We start from the raw sequence: 7,695 nt of genomic DNA, 5'->3' as shown, positions 1-7,695 counted from the left end.
AAAATTAGAAAATACTTTGAGGTGAATAAAAATGTAAACAACATCCCAAAATGAATGTAGCTAAAGTAGTACTTGGAAGGAAATTTTTAAATGAAAACATTTTTTTTTAAAAAAGAAGATAAACTAGAAAATAAGTTGGTGAAAATGGAATAATATATTCATTTAAGACAAAGGTCAGAGAAAATCATAAGAAAAATTAGAAAATGCTTTGAGGTGAAAAAAATGTAAACAACATCCCAAAATGAAGATAGCTTAAAGCAGTGCTTGGAAGGAAATTTTTAGATGAAAAGTTTTTTTAAATGTAGCTCAGATCAATAACCTAGCTCTACACACCTAAGGAACTAGAAAAATGAGCATGAATTAAAACCAAAACTAGTAGAAAGATGGGAATAATAAAATTGGAATAGAAATAAGTAAAATGAGGAATAGAATCAACAAAACAAAGTTGGCTTTTGAAAATATCAACAAAACTGACAAACCATTAGGTAGCCTGATCAAGAAAAAAAGGTTATTAAAATCAGAAATGAAAGTGGGAACATTATTGTCAGTCTTGTAAAAATGAAAGGGTTAAAAGTAAAAAGATAACTTCCCAATTTCAAGACTTCTAAAGCTACAGTAATCAGAACTGTGTTCTGGCCTAAGAATATCCATGATACAGAATGGAGAATCTAGAAATTACACACCTGTGTTTTGATTTATGACAAAAATACCAAGCCATCTAATGGGAGTGCTGGGGACGTGGCCCAGTGGTAGAGCTTCAATCCCCAGAACCACAAAAACAAAAACCATCCAATGGGAAAGGAAGAATCTCTAACAAATGGTGCTAGGACAATTGGATATCCCCATGCACAAGAGGAAGTCAGATCCCTGCTTCACACCGTTTACAAATTTTACTTCAAAATGGAGCAATGAATGTAAGACCTAAAATTATAAAATTCTTAGAGGGAAACAGGTAAATGTTGGACCTTCAGTTTGGCAGTCATTTCTTGGATATGGTACCGAGGGCATGATGATGCATATGTGCAATCTCTGCGACTGGGAAGGCTGAGACCGGTGGACCCCAAGTTTGAGACCAGCTTCAGCAGCTTAGTGAGCCCCTGTCTTCATCTATGTGGAGCTGCAAGGGCCATTTGAATGTGTGGTGCAGACAAGGCACTGGCTCCAGTCCTGAGTTTTGACTCCGACCAAGAACCTCTCTACATTCCTGCATAAATCCTCCCCTCCTCCATCCAAGGAGGAAAAGCAAGTATTTATTTCAGCCCAGACCAGTGTGGTTAAACTTTGGCTTCTCACTGTCATTCTGTTTGTCCCCTCCCTGTCCCCTTATTCTCCTTTTTCTTTCATTAAGAGCAACAAAACCAGCTCATTGGCAAAAGCATGTATGTACGTTTTATCTCCTTTTGCTCAAAGAAGTGAGTAAAGATAATAGGCTACCACCTCAGAGCAGTGAGCCACGTAGCCAAGCCGAATTCTTACAGGGTAAGGAGGCCACAGGAAACCCCTCAGTTCTGTACCCTCAGTCTTTCTGGTTTGAAGTAGCAGTTACATTCTCTGGTTCCCTCCTTCAAAAGATGAGGACAAAGTGTACTGCAGGCAGAAGTGGGACGTAGTAGTGGTCTAGGCGTGCAGGTGAACTTAGGACTTGCACAGAGGCAGCCACAGTGCCACTGCCTAGTTCCAGCAGGCAGGGGTGGATGCTGTTGGCCATCAAAAAGGTGGCAATGCATGCCACCTGGTGTCCCCGATTTCCATCCACTAGATGGTGCTGCCTCAGCATGACTCAGGATACGGTGGACATTGTATCCTATGAGTCTTTCCTCTCAGTCATCTCCCTTGGCAGGAATGATTTTGAGGTTTTTAACTGTTGTCATAAGAATTTGGACATTTTGCTGAACTAAGATATTTTGAGGAGAAAACTGGAGAACTGTAAACTGAAACCAGTCATAAGGTCCCAGGGGACCACAGGGCTCACATCCCCCATGGATATAGAGAACTGAGACTCCCATCATGCTTGTGTTGTGGTGGGAGGAGGTGGTCAAAGGCCCTCAAAGTTGGTTCTTCCTCTGCTTTTTCATTAGAGTTTATAGAAATATCAAATTAAAGAAAAATTCAAAGTAGGAGAGTTCATATACACCCATTCACTCCCCCTTGCAGTGTCCTCTATGATGAGCATCCTGGATTAAAGTGGTACATCTCTGGGCTGGGGAGATAGCTCGGTTGATAGAGTGCTTGCCGTGTAAGCACAAGGCCCTGGGTTCGATCCCCAGCACCGGGGGAAAAAAAAAAAAAAAAAGTAGTACATCTCTCATAATTGAAGAACCAATAATGATACATTATCATCAACAAAAATCCATAATTTGCATCAGGGTTCACTCCTTGCGAGTGCAGTGAGTATAATATTATGCATGCACCATTATGGTGTACAGAACCATTCCACTGCCCTACCAAGTCCCCATCCCCATTCATTCCTGCCTCCCATTCCTTTGGCATCTGATACCTTTCCATGCTCTAGTCTGCTCCAATATCAATATAGGTATTATAACTTTCTTTTGATAAATGTTAGAATGGTAATATCTTTCTCCATCCAATTACTTTTAATCTGCATTTTTATACTTAAAGTGGGTTTCTTATAGACAGTACATAGTTGGGACTTGTTTTTTGACCCACTTGAACAATCTGCTTTTAATGTGTACATTTAGATTGTAATATTTAAATTGATTAGTGATAAATCTAAATATCTAACATATTTGTTACTATTTTCCATTAGTTACCTTTGTCTTTTTTTCTTCATTGTCTCCCACCCTTATTTCCGCTTCCTCTAGTCTGCTTTTAGATGAGTATTTTATATTATTCCATTTTGTCTTCTCTCTTACCATACCAGTTATACTGCTTTTCAAAAAGATTCTGGGCACAGACTGCTCACAACTCTCTTGGGACCAACACTGGGGCCCTGAGCCTCAGTCTGCCACAGAGATACAGGAGTGAGAGGCAGTACAAGGCGGTAAATTAAGACTGTACAAGACCCTGCCACCCTCACAGATGCCAGCTTCTGAAAATGAACTTCCAAGGGTCACAAGAGGATGGCAGGACCACATGAGATAAGGAACCAGGTTAGTCACCCTGGAAGAGACTTGGTTCACCCACGGCACTTGGATTGAACTGAAGTACACTGGATTCACAGAAAGCCCATAAAACTAAGTCTCTGCTGCTTCAAGTTGGTTTTTCTTAAATTCTTAGGATCAAAATCCAGGTTTCTTAGTCACTTTGGGGAATTCTTTCAGTCCTGGGGCCCTGTTTACTGGCATTGACCAAACACAGAAGAGAGAGAGACTTGGAAGGAGGAACCCGGGGACATAGGAAGGCAGTACCAGGCTTCCCACACCTGAAGGAAACTGGAAATCAGGAGAATGGCCTTCATGAGGGATGGGTCCACCACTATGCTCTGACAGAACACTGTGGAGAGGGCATGTGGCACAGCTCTGCACTGAGCTCTAGGTTGGTTGTAAGGCCAGGTGGAGTAAGAAGTGACCCAACTCCAGGTAGCACTCACCCAATGCACGCACAACTAATATGTTCTAGAGCATAGTAAGAGGGCAGTATTTTCTAAAACCTTGTTGGCCTCCCATCCTCCACCCCAACTAATGGCCTTCCCTGGCTACCAGGCACTTGTTGGCACTGGAGATGGAACATTCTCAGGGTTCTGTGGGTCAGCTGAGCTACAGTCACTGGCTTCTGAGCTACAGTCATTGGCTTCTGTGGGTCAGCTGAGCTACAGTCACTGGCTTCTGTGGGTCAGCTGAGCTACAGTCACTGGTACCCAGAAGCAGAGTGCAGAGCCCTCCACAGCCTTGGAGGTGCCCTCCCTCCTGCCCCTGGGTTGCTGTGCAGTGCTGTGCTGGTGACATTATGAAAGGCTGAAACAAGGGCCAGGTGCCTTGGCTTTCCCTGGGAGAGCCTGTGTGTACTGCTGTGATGGTCCTTGGAGCGAACGGAGACTCACATCAAGAAGGAGGAAACAGCCAGCCAGATGGTGTTCAGCCAGGGGACTGGTCCCTACAGAAGCCAGAGCCAAGGCTGGAGCACACAGGCCCATGGAGTCCTGGTCATCTGTGGTGGCCAGTCTTCCCAGCTGCAAGCCTGGTCCTCAGGGGCTCTAAACAGAGCCCTGAGCAGATGTCCCATTAGGACAGAGGTGAGTTCCTTGGAAGCACAGAAAAGCGGTTCCCTTGACAGTGTCCACACGACAGCTGCAAAACGCCTCTTACAAGCGTCCAGAACAGGGGGCGAAGCTCAGGAGAAAGCAAAGCAAGGCTTGAGTGACACACTGCCTGAACCAGGTGCAGAGCTGCAGGACCTGGACACGGCCAGGCGGAATCCAAGTGTGCAGCAAGGAGGAAGAGGCTGGAATCCCCAGCACACATGCGGCCAGCCCAGACCAGAAAGTGAGCCGCGACCAGGCCTGGCCACCGCGCACCGAGCCCCCTTTTCTGCCCTCCTGGGGACAAGAACCTGGACGCAGAAATCGCAGTCACCCAGCGTAACAACCAGAGCTGGACCTGAAGGGGCCACTGACGACGGGAATGTCACTGTGTCCCTTGAAAGTCCCGAGAGGGAGAATGGAGAACTAGCCAGAAAATGGTGGAAAGAAGCTCAAGGTACGCAGAGCTCTTGGCACAAATGAAGTCTCCAGGCGAGCAAGGGTGTGAAGGTCCCGGCCTGTGAGTGAGGCTCGGCTTCCTCAGCTGCAGCTCCAGTGCGGCCTGGGCTCCCTCGAGAGCAGGACACTGGCTGGAGAGGGAATCAGGGGCGGAACGACAGCCTCAGAGACCAGAAGCGACCTCCCCATGGAGACAGAGACTGAACCCACGCCCAGATCCGCAGGCCCCAGCATGGCGCAGACTCGCGAGAACTCAGCAGCGCTTCCTTCCACCTGAACGAGACCCTGTCCTACGAGGAGCGAGCTCGAGAAAGCCGGGTGGCAGCTCGGTCCCCTGAGGAGCAGCTCCAGGTGGAGAGGAGAGAAGAGGCACGGGGATCCTGGCTAACAGGAGGCCAGGCTGCAGCCCGCCCAGCGGCCCCTTCGCTCCTGCTGCCCCCACACGGAAGAGCATCATGCTGGGAGGGCTCGGGGATCAAGAGTCATGGGTGCCTTGACTGCTCTCAGAGCAGCAGGATTTACAGACCTACCAGGAAGCCACACATCTGCCCCTGGGCTCTGACTTTGAAAGCACTTGTGATTGATCTCTCTATAATTTAATTAGTATGCTTTAATTGATGGTCTTTATAGTGTCATTGAAGTTTGATATAACATAGTTGTGAGGCAGTACTTTTCAAGTATAGGTTATATGTGAAAGTATATATATATATTTTTTAAATTTTTTTTATTTTTATTTTTTTATTTTTTTTATTTTTTTTGGTACTGGGTATTGATCTCAGGGGCACTAGACCACTGTGCCACATCCCCAGTCCTATTTTGCATTTTATTTAGAGACAAGGTCTCACAGAGTTGCTTAGCTGAGGCTGGCTTTGACCTTGGTGATTCTCCTGTCTGAGCCTCCTGAGCCGCTGGGATTACAACATGTGCAACTGCGCCTGACTACATTAATATAACTTTATGAATACATTACTTACATATCTTTGAACCCCCTAGACTGTAATTATTGTTTTGGTTTAAATAAAAGGCCCCTGCTATTTAAACCATAATCAAAGTTTGATATAAATAGAGATGTTTAAAGTGATAGACTATTTTTGTATGCTCTGAGCTGTTATTGGAAATCTCTAAAAGTACATTTGCCAGAGTAAATACTAATTAGTTTTAAAGACAATGGAAAAAAAGGAAATCTGACCACCACTGTACTATGTCAATCAGCTTTCTGTTGCTGTGGAATAAAACAAAACTAAAAACCTTAAAGGAATGAAGACTTACTTTGGCTCATGGTTTCAGAGGTTTCAGTCCATAGTCCCTTGACTGAGAGAGAGAGAGAGAGAGAGAGAGAGGGAGAATGTGAATATGAGGGTCCAGGGACAAGACACAGCCTTCAAGGGAATGCCCCCAAGGACACCCTTCATCTAAGTAGCCCCCGCCTCCCAAATTATGAATCCATCAATTGATTCATCCATTGATGAGGTCAGAGCCCTCATTATGCAATCACCTTCCAAAGACCTCAGCTCTGGACACTGCTGGGGTCAAGCTTTCAGTGCATGGGCTTGGGGGACATTTCATATCCAACCCATAACACACACCATCAAAACTTTATCATTTTTACTTTCTTATCCCGTGGATTAATTTAGAGTTGACCTTTCACAACCATGGTTTACTGATTTACAAATTGTTAAAATATGTATTGCTGTATTTAAGTCAAGACCCAGTCAAGCCTCTTTCAGCATTGTTTGCTGTTTAAATATTTCTAAATTTTGTGCAATGTAAAACTTTTCTCTTGATTGTGAACACACAGATTTAAATTTTATAATAATGTTTAAAAACATAAAAGAAGGAAAATATCATGTGCACTTTCTTTGTATATACCCCAGAGAGTCCTAAATTATTTACCACAAAGAGTTGCCCAAGTCTGAGACAGGATTCCAATATAAAACCACAAAATCACCATCAGCCAGTCAGAGAGCCCAGGCTGTGAGGATCAGTGGAGTCAGCCTCCTGGGAACAGAAAAGGACAGAAAGGGGCACAGAACCCATTTGAAAAATGACCAGCACGCTTGACTCACATCAAAAGTTCTATGGTGGGCTGGGGATGTGGCTCAGTTGGTAGAGTGCCTGCCTTGCAAGCACAAGGCCCTGGGTTCAATCCCCAGCACCCCAAAAAAAAAAAAAAAAAAAAAGTTCTATGGCATTCATTCCCCTCCAGTCAGTTAATGCGTATCTACTGATCTGCTCCAACATTGCCAGCGCTGTTCCAGGTGCTCGCAGGCAGTGATGGGGAACTTGATGAGGCCTGAGGACCACCGGGCTCACACTACAGGTCGCAGCCAGTCAGACGTCAGCACCCACTAAACAGAATGAGAGGATTCTTAGCTCGCAACCCAACTGGATAGAAAGACTGAGAAAACTGATAAAGCACACTTCTGGGTATGTCTGTGAGGGTGCTTGCAAAGACGGTCAGTACGTGGGTGGGCAAAAGGAGCCGGGAAGACCTGTCCTGAATATGGGCAGCAGGGGTTACGAGATGGGGGTTTCCAGATGAAACACAGAAAGAGGAAGCCTGTCTGCAGGTGGAGCTCAGCTCTTCCCCAGGGCGAGCGTCTCCTGCTGCTGCCCCTGCCCTGGCCCTGGACCTCGCACTTCAGCCTCTTCAGTCTTTTCAATGTGGATTCACGCCTTCAGCTCTCCCTGGAGCTTCCAGGCCGTCAGCCTTAACCTGGGGCTGCACTGTTGGTCCCTCTTGTGCTGAGGCTTCCTACTTGGACTGAGCAGCTACTGATTCCCCCAGCTCTCCAGACCGCAGATGGCCATGGTGGGACTGACCAGGCTCTAATCATTTAAGCCAATCTGGTAAATCCACATTTTCATATTCCATTGGTCCCCTTCCTCTAGAGAACCCTAATATGCAAGAGAGTGACAGATGTTGGGCAGACAGTTACAGCAGGGTAAAAGGATAACTCTGGGGAGGTGCCATGTAAACTGACTGCCAAAGATATGACGGAGGTAGCCTGGGAATACCAGGGGAGAGTATTCTAGGC

General features: G+C 45.7%; 1 non-coding gene across 1 annotated transcript; it reads left to right on the top strand.

Annotated features, from left to right (window-relative positions):
- The first annotated feature begins 6,744 nt into the window (after window positions 1-6,744).
- Trnaa-ugc (transfer RNA alanine (anticodon UGC)) lies at window positions 6,745-6,818 on the top strand. The gene has a single exon. It is a non-coding gene; the product is annotated as a tRNA-Ala (tRNA).
- The last annotated feature ends 877 nt before the right edge of the window (window positions 6,819-7,695 follow it).

Source organism: Sciurus carolinensis, chromosome 15 (genome assembly GCF_902686445.1).
Source record: "Sciurus carolinensis chromosome 15, mSciCar1.2, whole genome shotgun sequence".
Classification (NCBI taxonomy): domain Eukaryota; kingdom Metazoa; phylum Chordata; class Mammalia; order Rodentia; family Sciuridae; genus Sciurus; species Sciurus carolinensis.
This window is presented reverse-complemented; position numbering and strand designations above follow the sequence as displayed.